The sequence below is a fragment of the Diabrotica virgifera genome, chromosome 2 (genome assembly GCF_917563875.1).
Source record: "Diabrotica virgifera virgifera chromosome 2, PGI_DIABVI_V3a".
Classification (NCBI taxonomy): domain Eukaryota; kingdom Metazoa; phylum Arthropoda; class Insecta; order Coleoptera; family Chrysomelidae; genus Diabrotica; species Diabrotica virgifera.
In genome coordinates, this window is record NC_065444.1 from 262,352,473 (window position 1) to 262,375,591 (window position 23,119).

Consider the following 23,119-nt stretch of genomic DNA (forward strand, 5'->3'; position numbering starts at 1 on the left):
CATACGATTACATACGTTTACGAGAATGTAAGCCGTAGTTAAAATAGACTGCTTTGCATAGAAAACATTTACAGTTTTGTTTTTGTTGGTTACCTTTATCTGGCAAGACATTAAAACTTTTTGAAAACATTTGAAAACTAAAAAATTCACAAGGAAGAAGAATTTCCTATGGTCTGGCTAGATACCGTTAATCACAAACATATTTTATTGAAAATATTTTAATTGTTACATTTGTTTCATTTTTTCGTTTAAAACTTTTAAAGTTTGTTACAATGGCGCCCAACATGTAGCTTTTCAAATATATTACAGTCTCACATGTAATCATCATTTGATATTTCCCTGTTTATACTTTGATTTTCTGTTCTAAAAATATTTTTGTTTCTATATAAAGATTTGTGTTCAAAGCACATTCTAAAACAAACCATAACATAAAACAAAATAATTACTAACTCATTATACCAAAGTTTACCCAAATAAAATATCTAGCTACCATGATACTGTTTACAGTCCTTCATGACTAAAAATAAATTACCATAATCAAGAGAGCACGAATTATTGATGCTTCAGAGCATATATTTAATAATTTCCAGTAATGAAATTCCAGTTTCGTTGGAATAACTCTCCCCGCATTGTAAACATTGCGCGTGGAGTATTTACTCTGGAAGCTGGAAATGCATCCCGATCTACAATAGATTGCGAAAGTTATTATGAGCATGTGTCGCGGGAAGATATCCAATTGCAAAGTTAAACTTGCTAGAGTGTAAATGCTGTAGGTAGTTTAGTTTAGTTCCCTTAAAATGGTAATTTGTATGTTGATATACTGACACTGGATACTGTCGACGAAATTTGCAATAAGCATATACCAACACCACTGAGTTAATAGCAGGTCAAAGACACATCATATATTATAATTAACTACAATACGGAAAGAAAGATTTGAGTTTACAAAAAACACTCTGAGTGTTTGTGATAACCTTGGGTAGTAAATTACAGTCGGAGACAACATTCGTTTTTATTAGGACATTTATTTTGTTCTAAAAACAAAAAACGCTGGACGGAAGGGCCGCCCGAGAACTTTATCGTACCGATCTATTATCGTTATGGTACTAGATACTGGCATTCTATAAAAATAACAAAGTTACTCGTTATTTTGATATTTTAGAAACACCTACTGTACTTAAAAGTATTTTATGGTTCTACGCATCATTAATTCCTGCATTTGAGAAAATGTTCGATGCCATATTTCGGGGACACACTATAGATGTGTAGATTATTGCATAAATCAATAGAGTATTATAGTCATACTTTCATTTTAAATGAGTTCATTTTTCTGAGAAATTAATAGTTTACAATATTTGCATTTCATTCTATTTCGATTACGCCAGTCAATGCGCGAGATTAAGAACAAGATATTATCTCCAAATTCTATCCTACTGCATGGATTTTAATGAAATTTTGGGAGTAGCCCAATCTCCTAATTCAAAGTCTATCCTATATACTATGGCGCTTTTATCATGGGGGAAGTTCCCATCACTTCTCAGGGGTGAAATATTTTTATTTTCGAATTACATGGAGAAAAAGGAAGATTTTTAAGAAAATTTAAAAATTCATTCTATAATTTGATCACATTTTTTACAAAAACCATTCATTTTAAACCCGTTCAACTTTTTGAAAGTAGAAATAACACTATATTAAAAGGTATTGTAGAAGAAAAACAATGCATTTAAATTATGGTGGATGGGGAGTTAAATGTATATACTTTTCATTTTTCCTTAAAGTACATTAGTCATATATTTCTTGCACCATATCTCGCTTAGTGTGTAAGTAACCGACATTTAACGGTGCTCGTTTTAAAGGCCTTTTTAAACACTACAAAAGGTGTTGGTAGCATTATACACCTAAAACCTACCGTTCCTCTGTTATTTCAAGTTGAATACACCAATTTGAGCATGCACCAAAAAACAAACTATTTTCACCTACCATATCTCTTTTTGTATTATAAATAGAACATTTGCGAAGGAACGAATCTCTTTATTATTTATAATCTAACAAATGTTTTATATAGAGTTTTCAGTTCGATGCATAGTTTTTAAGGTATTCACAAAAAATCCGTCCGAAAAGGTGTCATTTTTCAATGAAAATGGCCAATTTTCAACTATATATACAAAAAGTATTGAGTTCTCAAAAAAAAGTATAGACCAGTTTTTGCTTAGAAATAGGTTCTTTAGCCACTTCCGTGCTTATTGTGACCAACAAATTTTCCACCCCCTTGAAGAAGTGGGAACCGCCCCAAGATAAAAGCGCCATAGTATATAGGGTAGATTTTGTTTCTTGAGCTATTCCCTACTTACTGTGAAAATATCAAGTACATCAATGTAGTAGGATGGAATTCGGAGCCAAATACCCTCATTGACTGCCCTACAATAATGCTCTGCTATGAACGCGTGAGAGAGGACACACATAAGATTATAGCAAAATTTCTATTTACCGTAACTTTTCGAGTTTTTGAGCTACAGCAATAAATTTTATGTCATTGGAAAGGTAATTTTGCGTTCTTTCAAAATATGTTAAAATATACAGGGCGTATCTAAAAAAATTAAGATTTTTTATTCATTTCCGGTTCAACCGGAAGCCATGTTTTTGGTAAAATTTATTGTGATAATAGATAATAAAATACCATATATGTCTGCAAAATTTCAAATTTTAGTTTCTATTAAGAAGGAAGTTACGGGCACTCGAATATTTTTTTATAAAAAATTCATAACTCCCCTCCTATGGGGAGTTAAGATATATGACTAACGTCATTCAATTTACTGATAGGATATCAAAAATATATCAAAAAATAAAAAAATTCCTTGGAGCCAATTTTGAGAAAATCTAGTTCAAATTTATGTCAAAATTTGACCCCTTAAATATAGGCTACCCGTAACTTTTTCTGAAAAACGATAACATCTTTCTTATAGCCCCTATCTTTAGGCTATATAACGACTTTTTCAAATTAAACTTATCTTCAACAAGTTTTTAGATAGATAGGGAAATGTGTCGGGTGGGCGGTCGGCCATGTTGGCCGCCATTTTGAATTTGTAAATGTCAAATTCCGTATTTTTATTTACCTATCGATGAGCTTACTTTGAGTTGAATTCCATTCACTTCGGTCAAAATTTGCAAAAATGGGCCCTAAATAACCCCCCTATTTCGGCCCCCCTTTGAGAGGTTTTTTTAAAAGCTTAGTTTCTCGACAAAATTCTCTTAAACTTACTCATACCGAATTTCATAAAATCGGTCCAGTAGTTTTTGCTGGGCGGTGGCGACATACGTACGTACGTACATACTTCCGACATGTTTTTTTTATTTGCTTTTTAGACTCAGGGGGACTCAAAACGTCGAAAAAAAGTGAAATCTGAAAAATTTGTTTTTGCACGATCCTATAACTTTATCTATTATACTATACTACGTATATAGTACGATAAAGTAAAAAAAAGACAATTACATACTAGGTTGTTTAAATATAATTATTTCTGCATATAGAGCTTTCGTGAATCGTAGAAGGTTAGTGTGACGGTATGCGATATATGAATGTTAAATCAACGACCGAGGGAATTAATTAGGAGTCGCAGTTATTTCTCAACGCGAAATAAGGAAGGAGGTATCTGACTCAACTAATATAACTACAGTAGGAAAAATGAAAGAATACCCATGAACGAACATATAAAACACGCTGTATTTTCCTGTCACCGTGTCATACAAAAAATTGGCCATTGCAAGTACATTAATAATTATTATTACATATACTTGCGGTGGCCAATTTTGTGTATGACACGGTGACAGGAAAATACAGCGTGTTTTATATGTTCGTTCATGGGTATTCTTTCATTTTTCCGAGTGTACGTTCAATACACATAGTCGACAGGTTTTGGAATGCTTCGGAATACGTTCAGCTCACCTATTTTGATAGTTAGTTATCCTCCATTCACGATAAGAGTATATTATCATCACAAGTTTCACTTAAAATATGGCCAATGTCATGTCTAGAAGATCTAGGCCAAGTAAATTGACTGTCAAAATGTATAATCAACAGGCTGTTGTTGTTGTTGTTAGTAGGTTATCTTTTTTAAAGTTGATGGTTATTTTACGTGGTGTTTTTACTCTCGCAATATCAAATGCTGACTGTTTTGTCTGTTTTTTAATACGGTATATTATATAAATTAAATCACATATTCTTGTACCAAAAATAGTTCGTGCTTACCGTTCTAACTTTAATACAATAATGTACACATAAAAAAGTTTTGCACAGCCTTTTGAAGTTACAATATGAAAATCGATTTTTTTCAATATGTATTATTGTGTATCAATTTATCAATTAAAGATAGAATAAAAATTTTATTTTTTTTATATAACGCGGGCACATAAATTTGATACACCCTGTATATTGATTTGTAAATATTTATTAGAAGTTAGATTCACGTAGTAGGTTTCTCCTTGATGAGTTTTTCCCTGAAGACTTAAAGACATTTGTAAATAAAAGTGAAGTGAAAGTTATTTAGGATTATTATTTTAAACCGATTGTTTATTACGGGAAAGGTAGAAGCCATAGGTAATTAGTTCTTAGAAAATTAAGGTAAAGAAAGTTTGGAATTTTAATCTCTTTTTGTTTAACCCCGAGTAAATTTTGTAGAATTTCCCGAAAGTAATTATTATGATGGTAGGAATATTTTTGAAAGTATGAGTGGGTTTTTCGTATGAAAAAAAGAGTGGGGAAGAAGAAATGTATGTCTCTGATTGGTTTGGCAATTTGGAATGGGAAGAAGTGAAGGTTGAATTTTCAGATAGTTTTGGAAAGAGGGATTATTGTGTTACCGGCAGCCGAGAGTAGCAGTCAAAAGTTTTCGTGAGTAGTTCAGAAGCAAGTACTAGTGGTTGTGTTGATAGAGAGAGTAGCTGAAAAGTGGAACGAGAGACAAATCAAATCGAGAAGAAATACCTCTTTGATTCTGTAAAGTCCAAGAGAGTAAGTTATTATTATTATATATTATATATTATAATATATTATTATATATATTATATATTATATCTAAGAATTATCGTTATTAAAATTATTTGTGACACCAAGTAAAAAGATACTTGGGTCTCAGGAGATTATTGTTGAGAGAAAGAGAGGAGAGAGTTTTGGAGTTTATTAAACGATACTGGCAAAAAGAGGCCTGGCTTGTGTTTTGGAGAAATAGTTGCTGGTATCCTGCTGGATTGTTTGCTGAGAACGGAGAGGGCTTTGATTGGTAGCCTACCATAATCAACAAAGAGGAGCTGTTTGGGTCAAGAGGAGACATCATTGTGTGTGAATCAAAAAGGTCAGTCAATAACCTATGTGATAGATTTTCTTTATAATCAGAAGTTAATTCTTTTACGTAAAAGCATATGCATTTAAGATTCCAACATTTCAAAAATTTAATAGGAAGTATAAGTAATTTTGCCAATAACAAATTTGTTTGTTTAGCTTGTTTTATTAATGGTATCAAGAACAAAGCGATAAATTTTTTTTTAATTAGATTAATTTATATGATAAAGGTTTCATTTGGACAATTATGCCCACAGAATTTAATTGATAAATTTACAGAGCATTGCTTTTAATAATAAAGGTATTTGTATGTGTTTATTTATGATTTTTCTATTTATTTCCTTTTCCTAATTTATCCCGATAAGGATCAACTAAGAGATACTGATGCCACGAGAAAGGATAAGTATAACCTAAGAGAATTTAATTAAATTTTTTTTTGACAAAAGGCACCCTGAGATTTTTTCTTAATATTTTTATGTATGATTTGCGTTAATTAAATAATTGATCAAATAAATAATAATTAATATAAAAGTAATAGAAAGCAGATCTTAACAGTATATCGAAATCTGTGGGAGATTTTTTATTGAAAATGAACATGTGGCATTCTTATGGCATTCTTAAGTTTTATTCTCTTAAACCCCCCCCCCCCAATATTTTTACGTTCCAATTAGATAATTATTATTTTGTTTTATGTTATGGTTTGTTTTAGAACATGCTATGAACACAAATCTATATATATATATATATATATATATATATATATATATATATATATATATATATATATATAGACACGAAAGTAGGTATGTTTAGAACAAAAACTAAAAATATAAACAGGAATATGACGTCAAAAAATCCTTTTATGTGAGACATGCCTTACATGCTAACTCTACTATAAGACACGGACATTAAAATCCACAAGGAAAATAACTTCCTGTAGCTGGCTGTATACTGTTAATCACAAAAAAATTGTAAAATCCTTTATAATCTGTATATTTTATTTGAAAATACGTGAAAGGGCTACATCAAAATCACAGAACGTTTTCGATCTAAAAAGGTCACTATCAGTGCTGTTAACACCTTTGTAACATGCTGAGCCACCACAGTATGTGGCTAAAAACCCTTTAAATGCACAATAATGGAAGGGAATGTGAAACAATGACAAGCCTCAAAAAGGTAAAAGTGATATATTTGATTTTGAATGTTAAAAATAATATTAAAAAACCAAGTTACACCTTTTATTGTTTTAGTTTCGATATTTCGATACATCATGCCCTATGGGACTATAGTTGACAACAATATTAATAAAATTACTTGAAACTCGAGAAAACACAGCCTTTATTTAAAAAAAAATGTGGCTTGTTACATTATTCCATTAATAGTAAATACCCAAATTTTAGATATATGTAGATTCAGAATTTTCTATTATTGACTGAGTTCGGGGTGGTTTCAACCCTATACGTGTTAAACAGTGTTTATTTCTTTATCTCCATCAGCTTGTTGGAATTTTTGACGAGTGTGTTTGGTTTTGTCCTTTTTATTGACGGACCTTGTTCATTATCCTACAACCAAATACAATAATATAACAAGCCACGTCATAAGCCACTACATTAATCTTGAATGGTATTAATGTGACAAGCCAAATTTAGGAAAAAATTACATATCGCTGTATTTTCATTACTTGAGTCACTTTTAGATTGTACATAGTCAGGGTTACGGTCAGTGTCATCGAATGTCAAGTCAACTTTGAAATTTTTTTTTACTAGAATCGTCAGAACTCAATAATTATCCGAATCGCTTCTGCCCATATTCGCCATTTTGATGTGGCTTGTCACTGTGTCAAGTAGATACTAGAGACAAACTAGGCCTAAGCAATAGTGTGACCATATATTTATCGGGCCATCTATTAACCAAGGGCTGAGATAATTTGTTAGTGGCTTGTAATACTATTACTTTAACCAAAAATAACACTAACTCTTTTGAACTCATGAGTGGCTTGTCATTGTTTCACATTAAGCCCTTCAATTGTAGAAATAAATAATTTTCTTGAAAAAATAAAGTTTATTTTATTTGGAGCAGTATTTTATTCTACAGCAGTGTGAAAAATCATTTTGTAGTTGATATAAAATACAAATACAGTGGTATAAGACAAATTCATATTGAAAAAAAAAACGAGAATAGACAACGGTATGATATACTAGACAAGGCGAAAACGGCGGGTTCGAAGGGAAAAATATTCCCATGAGATTTTTTTGCATAATCACATTCGTGAGACATCCCAGAATAAGGTTCAAGAAGTCGCCCATGTGAAAAGTGGGCCAATTTTTTTTTAACAATTTTTTTTAAATCAAATTGCAAGAATCAATATTTTTGGCCTGAACAATTTTTTCTTTAATTTTTTGGACCATTCTGGACAAAAAAGATCTCTTATAATTTTTCTCTAAAGTTGATCGTTTTCGACTTATAAGCAATTTAAAATTGAAAAAAACGAAAAATGGCGATTTTCAAGGCTTAATAACTCGGTTAAAAGTTATTAATATGAAAGTCAATATATGACTAAATCAAAGTTTAAAGCCCCCCCTACAAGATCCTGAAGAAATTTTTGTCATTATTTTATTACTAAGCTGTTATTTTTAAGTAATAATAATAAGCGCTATGCACGTGTGCGGGGCTGTAAATGCTGAGTGCGAGAGAGAAGCCATCCCAGCAGTCCAATTGTGCATCTTACTCGCACTCACATTTACAGCAGCGTCAATACGATCTAACCACTCATTGTTATTAATTAAAAATAACAGCTTAGTAGTAAATTAATGACACAGATTTCTTCAGGATCATGTAGCGGCGACTTTAAACTTTGATTTAGTCACTTTCTGACTTTCAAAATAATAATTTTTGACCGAGTTATTAAGTCTTAAAAATGGCCATTTTCGCGTTTTTCAAATTTTAACTTGCTTATAACTCGAAAAAGATCAACTTTAGAGAAAAATTATAAGAGACCTTTTTTGTCCAGAATGGTCCAAAAAACCTAAAAAAAATTAGTCCGGGCCAAAAATATTGATTTTTGCAATTTGATTAAAAAAAAATTGTTAAAAAAAAATTGGCCCACTTTTCTCGTGGGCGACTTCTTGAACGTTATTCTGGGATGTCTCACGAATGTGATTATGCAAAAATATCTCATGGGAATATTTTTCCCAACGAACCCGCCGTTTCCGCCTTGTCTATACCCCATGTCAAAGTCTACGTCCTGAAAAATCCATGCCAGTAGTTAAGGGTTAAACGAATAGTAATAAAAATTTGATTTTTTTGCATATGGTTTTTATGTTTTTGGTGTTAAAATAATATTGTTTTTTCAAAATATGGAGTCATACGGTTTGCTTGTATATTAAAGTACATAATATCCAGTGAATATACAAGTAAAATCTTTATATCTAACAAATACAGCAGCAACTTTACAAGTTGTCGTTAAATGTAATGTCTTATATTATGTTGGCTCAGAATTTTTATAAAATTCCTGAAAATTAAATTTTCTATATAGTAGAGTATAAAAAGATACGATTTTGTGATAACACGTATCATTTTCGGAAAAGCTGTAGTTATTAAAACAGTTGCAGTTTCCTTGTCCTAGAAATCAAGGTTTACGTTGTAAAAGGAGAAAACCTCATCCTCATAACCGTTCAAGATAAGAATAACGACGGGGTACCATCAAGTATAAAATTTTATGTAACGTCTACAAAAGTTTGACTTAGAATTTAAAATCATTATTAGTGTATGAGCTGGTGGGCTCTTGTATCATGGGTAATTCGTACCTTCTCCTGGCAAGAGTAAGGCTGAGGAAATAATAGTTACGTGTCATATAGGCTCTGAAGAATATAGATAAATTAGTCTGATGAACCAATGATAAATATTGAATAGTTTTCTTCGCACTATTCAGTGGTAGAACAAAAATTAAATGAAAAGCACATCCAGATGAAACACAGTTTGTATTTAGGAATGCGCTGGATAACCGTGTGGCATTTAATTGGCTTAAATCCATTTCTCTAAAAGTACCACGATCAACGTAAATATACTTTTGTGGCTTTCATTGATTACGAAACGGCTTTCGAAAGGGTACGGTATCTTATATACAAAGCTTATATCTTATCTAAAGTCGATGTAATCTATTATAGTTTTTGAGTTCTTCTCTTCTTTAACATATTATGTGTTCCATTGATTGCTCCCAGAAGTGTTTCTGGCTTCTGTTTTCCCATTTTCATTTCCGATTTTTTTCATTTCAATCTCTCATTGTTATTATTTCTGTTGTTTTATTCTGCTGTACCTCAAGTTGATTCTAGTTATTAATATGATTCTACGACTTTTTCTTCTTGTTCTCTTCTATAGTATATAAATTACAAAGTTTCAAACAAGTATTTCTTCTGTTTACGAAAACATGACTGTCTGTTTTTTCAATGTGCCTCCAGTAAGTTGTCGTTCCATCGTTTTCGTGGTCTTCCCACTGATCGTCTTCCTATTGGGGAACCGTCTCTCGCCGTTCTTACTACTCTATTTGTTGTCATTCGACTTATGCGGTTCCATTTTACTTTTCTGTTTCTTACCCAGTTATTAATGTTATCCACCTTGCATCTCCGTCGTATCTAGCTCTGTCTCATAATATCTTACTAAATAGCTCTGCGCCAGGATTCACGCCTGTTCCATGCTGGATAAAAATTTGAAGGATGATTGGCAAAGTTAGCAACCTACCAATCATAAAAACGAAAACTGCTAAAAGAAACAATGTGCAGCCAACGTTAAGTTGTATGTTTATACTTCTTGAGTGTATATGTTTAAATTTTATTATTTGTTTTGTAGAATCTTTCTTGGGAGTCTTCCTTCCTTCCAGAAAACTGCAATATCTGTGACATGTCACGAGGGGCGAGCGATATAACTTCTTGCAATTAATATTACAAGGAAGAATACAGGGTAGTCAAGGAGTCGTGAGTCACAATTTGAGAGCTTGGTTTGCGAATTGTTAATTGACATCATGGTTGCCGACATTTTTAGAGGAGATGGCACATGAAGGAGAAGAAAGAGTCTTCCTTTCACAAACACACAACTAGCTAACTTCCACTTCCATCCCCCTCTAATTCTACTGTATGCTTCTGTATCTATTTCACCATTACTCTATAATATCGAAGCTAGGGACGTAAAACTTACATTAATCACCAGGGAATGTTACCCTGTAGTTTTTCTATGATCTGATTGAGTATTTATATCTTTATTCCTGTTTTAATCAGTGTCTTATAATGAAAACTGTACCTGCCTTGCATAAAACCAAACTGATTGTTGGATATTTCTTTGCGCATCCGTCTATCAATTACTCTCTTATGGCCCTGTAGTTTGTGCAGTATTTTACATCTCTCTTGTTTTTGTTAACAGGGACTAAAGTACAGCTGCTTTATACGTCTTGAGTTTATTTCACTTCCGTAATTCTATTAAATAAACCTGTTACCCAACTTGTTTCTGTCTCTCCTAAAGCTGTCCACACTTCTTCATGAATTTTATCTGATCCAACTGCTTTACCTTTTTTTATTTTTTGAAGTGCTTGAAGAAGAATCTCGTTCGTTACCGTCAAATTAAATTAATATCGTTAAATTAAGATAAGTGTAATGCTACTTGTAAGAAAGTAAATATAGGATTACAATATATAAAAAATGAAATATTTTCGATTTTAAAGAATAAATGTTTCTGAATGTATAAGTAAACAACATTTCGAACAATATATTCAGTCATAAAGTTCAGTCGAAGTATCATTTTCAATTCGTTTTCCGTATTTTAAGAATTAAATTGACCACAAGCGTATTTTCTAACGCCTATGGTATTTTTATTAAGAACTTTACAAAGTGCCGTTGGCTCAACTCCAACATAGTATAGTTTTCTTTGGCTTATAGGGAGAAACCGTTTCTCCATTCAACGAGAATAGTTGCAGCATAGAGTTTTTCTAGTAGACTACTGCAAATAATACGAGGGCTTACACAATATTCGCAAGACTTATGTGTTTTTGTGTGCTTAGGCAGCGGAAAATAATTGAATATGAAACACAATTTTTAAGAAAATCTTTTGAGTAAAGCATCATATTTTTTTATTATGTTTATATTTCGAGCCACACGAAAGCTAGTGAAATTTTTCAAAATCGTAAGTTTTTGCTAACTATGTTAATGCTGCAAAAACATACTAGGAAAATACTAACAGCCAAACAGATGAGAGAAGTAAAATGACAAGAAGTTTCCCAATGAAAACCACAAGCCCAAATGAAGATATAATAAAAATGGAAAAAATCATGTCAAATAACCATGAAATTATGATGGAAATAAGAAATATACGCAATGAACAGAAAGAAAAAAAAACTAAGAAGTAATAAAGGATACAACAGGAGAAGGATACAGGATACAGGAGAAAAACAACTTAAAATAATCTGCTACGCAGGCGACGAAATACTAATCTCTCAAAGTGAAGATGATTTACATCGTTTACTGCACCAGTTAATATAACCGCTAAAAAAAGTAACATGTTAATTTCCCCAAAAAATACCAAATGCATGGTGAAAGCAGCAGGTCTAATAAGATGTAAATTAAAGCTGGAGGGTCAGATAATAGAACAAGTCATGAAGTTTAAATATCTAGGCATCACACTATCTAGCTACGGAAGGCTCGAAACAGCAGTGGAAGATCAAATGAATAAAGCAAACAGAGCCGTAGGTTACCGGAATGAAACAATATGGAGAAATAAAAACATCGAAAAAGAAGTGAAAGGCAGAATTTACAAAATAGTCATCAGACCAATAATGACATACATGTACAGCAGAAACACAACCTGATATAGAAAGGACACAAATAATGCTAGAAACAGCATAGATAAAAACCCTTCGAAAATCGAGGGTAAGACACTATGGGATAGAGCTAGAAGTGCAGATAAACGACGGAGGTGCAAGGTAGACAACATTAATAACTGGGTAAAAAGCAGAAGAGTAGAATGGAACGACCACATTAGCCGAATGGCAGCAAATAGAATAGTAAGGACGACGAGAGACGGTTCCCCAATGAGAAGACGATTATTGGGAGAACCAAGAAAACGATGGAATGACAACTTAGGTAATGGAGGCACATTGAAAATCAGACAGTCATGTCTATACAAAAAGAAGAAGACTCTATCTATAGTTTGACCACGTTTTAATCATCTTCTCTTGCAGGTATACTAGACAACACAAATTACAAACATAAAATCTTCACTCTTACTGCAACAAGAAACTACACATACCAATGAGTGAAAAAAGAATTTCGATGTAAATATTTTAATATTTGCACCATCTTCTCTTTCGCTTTGATCCAAATCACTCTTCTTGCGAAGCCTCTTTGAAAAGGAATAGATTCCGAAACATCGGTGTCAGAGGATGGCAAGAGACTCGAGTTAAATCAAAACGAAACGATTATTTTCATTTTTATTTTCATTTAAACATACCAAATTTATCGTAGTAACAATTCTTGCTTCCCTGGTAGAATGAAATCGCTTTATCGTATCGCTACCAACACAATAATGTATAGTGGCTGCAGTTGTTGGCATCATTTATTATTTTATAGACGTTAATGTATGATTTCTTTGTGGACAGCTTTAATTTTGGAGATTGGGCTAAGAATTTATTTGGGCGTTGAAAAGATTAATGAGCTATTTACGTTATTAAGGTAATAGCCGCCATAAATAGTATAAGTTTGGGTCGACGTTCAATAAGTTGTTTGTTAAACAATAAATTGGAAACAACTCTTTTTCTTCTTAAGGTGCCGTGCACTTCTGCGTAGGCGTCCACCGTACATTATCTTTTCAGGTGAAATATTAGATAGTCAGGATTAAATGATTTTGTTTTTAGCAGCATTGCGAAGTATTTCCTAGGTGTGGATTATTGTCCGTAGGGAAATATTATGCAGCCATGATATTTTTTACGTCTTAGACCTCTCTTACCTTCTATCTTTCCTTCGAGTACGAGTTGCTGAAAGTGTGTTGTTCTCCTCGTAATATGTACCCTAAGTCTTCTTATTTTATACATAATCAAAAAGTTCCTTATTCTGGAAGCCCGATCTTCTTCATACTTCCTCATTTCTGACTCTGTCCGTCCATTAAAATATTCTAAGCATTCGGTCAGGCACCACATTTTAAATACTTCAAGCTTGTTAGCATCTTGTATCTCTCAGGTTGGAATCCAACTTGCGATCAGTCAGAAAGTTCCTCAAAAGCCTCAAAAAACATTTCTGGCTTATTCTACTCTGCTATTTCTTATTCTTTCAGTTCCAGGATCCCAACCCTCGTCCAGCAGACAGCCCAAGTATTTAAACTGCCTGACGAGTTAGATCATTTAACAGGCATTGAATTCAATATGAGAATTTCATCTCAGAAAACCAAGACAATATTAAAGAACCAATCAGATGTAAAATAGAAATTGATGATATCAGCATTGAACAAGCAATGGTGAAAATAAAGGGGTAAAACAGAAACGGCTAATAAATACAAATACCTAGGAACCTGGATTTCACATAATAATGATCAAACAACAGAAGTAAGGGCCAGGATAGAAATAGCAAGAAATGCTTTTGTAAAAATTAAAACAATTCAACAAAGACCTTAGATTAAAACTGAAAGTAAGAGCTCTGAGATGCTACGTGTTTTCGATACTGCAACATAGACTTGAAAGCTGGACATTGAACAAGAACAATAAATAAATTACAGTTCTTTGAAATGTGGTGTTACAGGAGGATGCTTATCCTATATATGTGTATTAATAGCATGGACGCAGAAGAAAACTATCAAGGAATTAATGCGAGAAATGGACAAAGAATACGAAATAATAAACACAATAAAAATAAGAAAGTTACAATATGTGGGACACGTAATGAGGGGACAGCGATATGAACTGCTAAGACTGATAATACAGGAAAACATAAGAGGAGGAAGGAGTATAGGTATAAGAAAGGTGTCCTGGTTGAAGAATTTAAGGGACTGGTTTAAATGCAGGTCCATAGAACTCTTCAGAGCAGCGGTAGATAGAGTGAAGATAGTGATGATGATATCCAACCTCCGATTAGAAGACGGCACTTAAAAAAGAAGAAGAATGGAAATAAAATACCTTGGAATTACATTGTCAAGCTATGGAGATCTAGTAAAAGATCTATTTAACACTATTAAAAGACCTATCAGTAGCGACGCGTGACTTTTTCTAAAGTGTTACCAAAACCAGGTGCAAAAAATCTTATTTAAAAAAATGAAGATATTGCTAAATTTATATATAGCTTCAATAATATCATTTTGTATATCACTTGTCAGAGTCGTCGCCCTCAAAATGACCACGAAACGCTAATTCTTGTTTGGCCAAAAAACATACGGTATCTATCATAAGTGTGCTAAGGATATACCTATCTATTTTTTTAACAAACTCATTATGTTCGACTCTTGTTTTGCCAAACTGAATCAAATTGGGTATACATCTTACATGTACAGTTACGGTCACTGAATAGTTTACACTTTAATTTTATATTGTAATACTGTAAAATTGCAGTGTCGTACGGATTTGATAAATATCAAAGTCAAAAAATCTCAAAAAGTCAATGCTTGTCAAAAATTTCGTGAGTGTTGAAAAATAAAATAAGAAACTAAACCATATTAAGGCCATAATCCATTTTATTCAAAAAAACTTCTTTCTATATTTTCCATTTTGATAAATTTTGTAAAATTTATTTTTATTATTTTGATTTTTTAATTTTAATCAACCTATTCTAGGTACACCACTGGCAACGTCACTTTGACGCAAGAGGTGCGTTTAAACGAGGTAAAAATTTAAAAAATCGGCTCCTAGATAAGCCACCCTGTAAACTATTCACTGGCCGTAACTGTACATAGGTAACGGAGAAATTTCATGTCTCCTTTTTAAAACTCTAAAACTATTTAAATCGTGAACCTGATCCACCCATTTTTCTGTAGAAACCAGAAGACATGGCCAACAATACAGTATATTTTTGTTGCAACCACATAACCAAGGATTTTCACTGTACCAACTAAATAGTCCGTTTTTTAACGGTAAAATATTGCAAAACCTCTAAATTTTAAAGAACCGCTTGGATTGACATGCAATTTGGCATACACATAGCTAACAAGTCAAAGAAAAAAAGTGATATTGTGCCGATATGTGCTTTTGCCCCGGAGGTGCTTTTCACCCCCTCTTGGGGGTGAAAAAGTATTCGTCCAAAGTAAGTCCGGAAATTGATAAACTGACTAATTTTAAGTAACTTTTGTTCTATAGAGCTTTTTCACTAAGTCCATACTTTTCGAGTTATTTGCCAGTGAATATGTTCATTTTTTCAACAAAATAACCACACTTTTAGACGGTTTTTTGCAAATATCTCAAATAGTACGTATTTTGTCGAAAAAACATTCCTAGCAAAAATATTGCCTGTAAAAAATTTTAAAAAATGGTGTATATATCACGTTTCTATACCTAGTAGAAGCAGAGTTATAGCTAATTAAAAATAGGTTCATATTCGTCAAATTCCAAATGGAATACATTAACGTGAAATAACCAAAAATGAAGCACATTTCGGGGAAAACTCATTACAACTTATTTAAAGTATTTAAAAAAAGCTTCATTTTTGTTTTGTAAAAAAAAATTTCTAGCATCAAAATTAAACAAGTTACGCTCAAAATAAAGTTAGTCCTTTTTTTTTGGTAAAAAAATCGGGAAAATCGCCCCATAATTAGTATCTCAAATGAACTTAATCGTTACGACTTCACAAGTTTCTTGACCCGTGTATGTATTGTTTATATGATCTGTTAGTCCTGTCGCCAGGGGGGGTACAACGGCCTCCTTTATTCAGATGGACTTACCCAAGTTTTTTTCATGTATTTTGACCCGTAGAATACGAATTTTTTGGGTAACAGTTGATCCGGATGTCGATAAGATTGTTATTGACCAAGAACTTGAGGAATTACATAACCGCGATCTCTCGCAAAACAAAACATTTTTTTGTATTTTTTGGGTCATTCTAAGCAAAACATGTTTCTACAATTTTTTTCGTAGGATGGCTAGTTTTCGAGATAACCGCGGTTGAACTTTCAAAAAATCGAAAAATTGCAATTTTTGAACCCGAATAACTTTTGATTAAAAAATAAAATAGCCAGTCTGCTTACCGCATTTGAAAGTTTAAGTCAAATTATATCGGTTTTAATTATTTGCATTGCTAAAAATTTATTTTTTTATTGTTTAACAAAGCTATAAACACATAGTGTTTCCCGTGCCTTTACATGCATTTTAACGCATGCTACGTAGAAATAGCCTCGATTGCACTAGTATCCTATTCTACCTACTCGTTCGATTTTAAATGAGAAATCATAGAAAACATCACTCACGCACTAGGTGTTTGTAGCTTTGTTTAACAATAACACAATAAATTTTTAGCAATGCAAATAATCAAAACCGATATAATTTGACTTGAACTTTCAAAGGCGCTAAGCAGAATTGCTATTTTACTTTTTAATCAAAAGTTATTCGGGTTTAAAAATTGCAGTTTCTCGATTTTTTGAAAGCTTAACCGCGTTTATCTCGAAAACTGAGCATCCTACGGGAAAACTTGTTAGAACATTTTTTACTTAGAATGACCCAAAAAATACAAAAAAATGTTTTGTTTTGCGAGAAATCTCTGTTATGTAATTCCTCAAGTTCTTGGTCAATAACAATCTTATCGACCTCCTGATCAACTGTTACCCAAAAAATTCGTATTCTACGGGTCAAAATACATGAAAAAAACTTAAGTAAGTCCATCTGAATAAAGGAGGCCGTTGTACCCCCCCTGGCGACAGGACTATGTAAGTTTCATCGGTTCAAAGTCCTTATTTTTGAAAGGGCTGTAGTTAAAAGGGGTTGAACGAGTCACTCATCACGAATGTATGCAAATTTAGAAACACCAAATCTCAATCAATTTTTGTCTAACAGAAAAACCAAAAAATACATGATATCCAAAAAGTAATGCTGACTTTTTTTGTTTTTCGAGATTTTTGGTATCTCTAACAATTTTTAAGTTATTTTGAAAAAAAGCATATTTTTCAAAATTAAAATTTTTTAAAATTTTATTTTAAAACCAAATTTTTTCCAAAATAAGCACTTTGAATCGATGAAACTTACAGATCATATAAACACAACATAAGTAAAATAATTTGTGGAGCGGTAACGATTAATTTCATTTAAGTTGCTAATTAGAGGGTGGTCTTCCCGATTTTTTTTGCCAAAACAAAGGCGACCAACTTTATTTTGAGCGTAACTTGCTTAAATTTAATGCTAGAAACTTTTTATAAAAACATGAATAAAGCTTTTTTTAAACACTTTAAAAAAGTTATAATGGGTTTTCCCCAAAAAGTGCTTATTTTTTTGGATATTTCACTTCGAAATATTCTATTTGAAATTTTGTGAATATGAATCTATTTTTCATTGGCTATAATTCTGGTTTTACGAGGTCCAGAGACCTAACGCGTACACCATTTTTTTTTTACTTTTTTATAGGCTATATTTTTGCTAAAAACATTTTTTTCGACAAAATACTTACTTTTTGAGTTATTTGCGAAAAACCGAAAAATGAATTGCGAAAAATGAACATATTCACTCGCAAATAACTCGAAAAGTGTTGACTTGGCAAAAGAGCTCTATAGAACAAAAGCTACTTAAAATTAGTCAATTTATCCATTTCCGGACTTATTTTAGACTTATATTTTTTCACCCCCAAAAGGGGGTGAAAGTCACCCCCAGGGCAAAAGCACACATCGGCACAATATCACTTTTTTTCTTTGGCATGTAAGTTATGCGTATGCCAAATTTCATGTCAATCCAAGCGGTTCTTTAAAATTTAGAGCAAAAACCGTGAAAGAATGGACTTAAATTTAAAATATCGAACTACATATACTACTTTTTTTTATTCCTTTTTTAAATTGTTTAGAATAGGTCTTCCATTTTCAATAATCTCATTTTTTTCTTCAAAATCATACAAGGAGAATTACTTTTTAAGTAGTTGATCGATTACGCAGCGACACTCATCCATGGTTAATAGCACGCTCACTGTAATAGGTACTGTAACCAAACCAAAATCTGGTAACAGGCCTACTGATATACACAGCGTGCTCACGCTGTCGCTCCTTCAAAATTTTCAGACACTAGCCGGTCTCGACTAGAGATGCATCAAGTCAAACTAAATAGTTTGATTTTATTCAACAGACTTGACTTGACTTGAAAACCAAACTTTTTTTGTAAGAAAGTTTGACTTGGCTTGATTTCGATATCTTTAGGTTTGACTTGAAATCAAACTGCTTCAAACAGTTTGAAGTTTGAATATCATATTGCGCAACGTGTTTATTTCCAATTCTAATTGAGAGCGTACCGACTTTTGTTTTGACTTATTTGGATAGGTCTGAATCAGTACCCTGCTACTCCGCAAATTAGTTTGTAGTTCATATTAAGAAGTAGAAATATATGCTTGGCTTTTTTATTACGTTCGTTTTGAAGTGTGTCCTTTGTGAAATAATATCTGAACCTGAATATTTTTCGGCTCAGAATAAGTACCAGATGTCTGCTTTTGAAGGTATTCCCACTGCAAAAATTAAGAGAGAAAATCTGAAGTCGAAGCAGAATTAATTAAGAATAAATATACTGTTATTTGGTATTACGGCAGGTGATTTCAAAACAATGAAAATTGAAAAGTGCATACTTGTATTTTGTAAAAGTAAAGAACAGCGTTATAATAAAATGACAAATAGTGAACTAATTTTTTAAGACGACATTGCAAAGTCGCAAAAATTCATTAAAGCTACTCTATCAAAAATATAATATTTGGTTGTTCCTTCATAAATTTTTGTTAAAGTATTACGAAATATGTTTAAGTATTACGAAAATGTTTAAGTATTACGAAACGCAATTTTTGAAGCTCTTACAACCTCTTTATCCCATCTGTATCATTTCACCTTTGGTCGTGAAGAAAGGTCCAGCTATTTATTGCAAACACGTGTTATTCTGCTTGATCTGGTTAATACAAATTTTAAGATTTTTTCACTTGAATACTATTGTCCTATTGTAACATGAGCGGAGCGTGAGGGGGCAATATAATACAATCCAGGGGTTTTATGTAAAATATCAACGAAAGTTGAAAAGTTGGGAGATTGTGATTCCATAGTTTTTTTTTTATTTAATTTAAAAAACAATGTTACGTAACGCGCTGTTCGAACCCCTCCCCCCGTATAGCGCGCCGTAACGTTTTACATGACCCCCTCCCCCCAAACTTGCGTTACGTAATACTTGAAAGCTTTCAAAGTAGATTAAATTACACTTGGAATGATAAAAAAACTATCCAACGAATTATTTGTTTTAATCTAGTAACACTCAAATATAAAAAAAGTTATATCGATAAAACGAGACTTGCCAGCAAGCAATTCTAAGCATTTTTAATTTCACTCATTTTTAAATAATTTACTCTATTTTGATTATAATTTTTTCCTGGCAACTAACTAATTATAATTGGCAACTAACATGTCAATCTCGTCAAAAAAGTATACCTACTAAATAAATTATTTTTCAAACTCTTTCAAACTAGTTTGACAAACAGTTCGAATTTCCAAACCTGTACGGTTGACCAGTTTGACTTGACTTGAATTATTTGTCAGAAGGATTGACTTGAGTTTGACTTGAAATTAAGTCAAACTCAAGTCAAGTTCAAACATTCAAGTCAAACTTGTGCAACTCTAGTCTCGACCAACAGCGAGGATCACCACATTATAGCCAGAAACGAAAGTGGTAACAAAGTATAATAAAGTGCAACTTAGTCACATAAACTCGCCAATATTTTCGTGTGTCTACAAGTAGTTGGCTATTTACTGAATTAGGTACTATTAACACATAATATAATAATATATTTCTATTGGTAAAAATATCGGTAAATGGAATTATTCATCGTCATAAAATATTTATTTTCAAGATTTTTAACTGTTACCAATGGTAACAGTGGTTACATGGACGCTTTGCCAGTGAGACCTATTTAACACTATTAAAAGCATTAAGGAAGTCCTTTTTGTTTGGTCTTTAATCCAGGACAATCTGTATAGTAGTAATATCATGAGTAATTCATCTGAAAGGTTTTATGATGGCTGAGAATTTTTCTCGAATAATAAACGCCAAATTCAAACTGCACGATATTACAGCAACAGCAGAGATCGTAATACCTCTATTGCCGGCAAGTACAGATAAAAAGGGAAAGTTCATTCAACACGGCATCGGAATGGCATGGCATGGCGTGGAATGATATTACAGGTTGGTTGCATACTTGCATGCTTCAGCTGACGGGCAGACAGAGGTCGGTCGTCGACGTCATATTAGCATTAGCATTGGCCGGCCGGTCATAGACGTAATCAACATTGCCAGATTTCTAACGTCATTCAATTACAAATTAACAATAAGGGCGTGTTTTAGGAAAATCATAGCAGTGACTGAATAAAGAATTTTACATACATTGCCTAAAATTGTAACAAACGTGATTATCAATTAAATTGAAATAAAATAAAACTTTTACGATTAAAGTTTTGTAAAAATTTGAACGATTTAAACAATATTAAATTAAAAAAGTAGCGTAAGTACCAGGAAGTGGCCGAAAAAATTAAAGTAGACAAGACTCAAGTGACCATATTGTTACAAAATAAGGAAGTGGTCAGAAATTCATTTCAAAAAGGTAGTAAATGAACTAATCAAAAAGAAAATTCCCTTAAACCGAGGGACTTGCTGTGAATCTTGCCAATATCTGACTATAGGTATAATTCTCGGCATCAAATGGTTGTTCGAGGTTTGATTTTAGTCCTCTACACCTACACGATACTACTAATTACTAAGTTCAATGCAATATATGGCGAATGCGCTGATGTTAGAAACATGTCTTCACAAATTTCACATGAAGAAAAAGCAGAATAGAAAAGTAGTATTTTTGCTGAATAATGGCTACATCTCCCTCCAAAATTGCACTGGATATGGTTACACTTATTTTTCTTCCACCCAATACTACATCACATTGCCAACCCTTGGACCTTTGCAACTGTTTTATTAAGAGAGTTCAAATTTGTTAAGACAATGGTTGTTCTCTTCAAGAAATAGCGAAAAACATTACCATAATCAACTCTTTGATATGCAGGCAGTATATGGTTGAATTTAGGGTTGAGTTAAATCACAGAATCCACAAGCTTTTCGCAATATTTTAATGCAAATGTCCCTTTTCAGTATTTAGGTTATATGCTTTCCTTATTACAAATCCTTATTGTTCCAAGGAGTATTAAAATAATAATACATACACAAGGAACTTGTAGAAATATATCGACACAGTACTATCAAGTTTTCCCAATACAACCTGTTGATATTTGATAGCAAGATATATCAAAAATGCATATCAGTGAAGAACAACAAGGCATTTAACAGAATAGAGAATAAACTGTAATATATGCAATATACTAAGCAATGGAAAATGGAATATAACAAATCTACTTATAATGTACGTTTTACATTGGATTTAAGCGTTTGAGTTCTCCAATATTCTACTCATGACGTACTAGCTAGGTACAGACTAGGTACGTTACCATCGCCGACGACACGGCTGGTTCCAATAGTTAATAGAGAAACTCCTAGAGCAGTAGTTTTCAATATTTTTGAGTCATGTAGGTACTACAAAATAATTTTTATTATTTCTGGTACCACCTAACTGAAATACCTATCTAGCTAGGTAATCTAATGAACTATAATAGTTATAAAGTTGAAAGACTGATAGGTTTTGTACACACTTGAAATGAATGAAAGAAGTGAAAGAAGTATATTAAAGTGTGTAAATGTATTTTAATTTCCTTAGCTAAGCGCTTTCGACATAAAAGTCATCTTCAGAGCTAAGGCTACAATAAAAAGTTAAAACAATAAGTAAAAAGATGTTCTAAGTACAAAGTTTTTTAACTTACGTCAATATATAAAAAGTACCGGCTACTTAGGAATGTATTTTCTTGCATCTCATTAAGAAATTTGTAATTCAGGTCCACCGTACAACTCCGGCTGATGAAAGCTAGTTTTAATTTTTAGTTTTTCTATGGTAAAACAATAAAAACAACCACTGGGACGATACATACATATAAAAATTTTTTCATGGTAAAGGTTTTACCCAACCGTTTTGAAGTGATATGAGCTGGCGACTGACTGACAGTGGTTGATTGTAGGTTGGATTTTAAATGTTTCATCTGTTCGGTGTTGACATCTGACAGCTGACATTACAAATGAATGAAATTTTTAAATAATTAGTTTTAAAAAGAATAATTGAAAAAATTGATGAACAAAAATTGTACCTTAGATGTCTGTACAATACAATAATAATAATTTAATTGTCTAAAATTATCTACCAAACTGAGGGCCTGGTGGCTCAAGACATAATATATACAATGTGTCATGACAAAGGGAAGAAGATATTTTGTTTATAATAAAAAAAGAAGATATGAATAAAATTCAATTTGTTAATTCTGAATGATATTGTTTATTCAAAATTTTCTTTCATCCCTAATATGAAGTATTTAGATCTTAATTGTTTCTTGTTAACAACTTTTGTAGTTGAGCATAAAAGTTTTCGAGATGAGATTGCCCTGTTGTATGAATATTATAATAATATAATATTTTGCATATTATGTAGAATTATGCAGGTTTTGGTAAAATTAATGACCAAGATCATT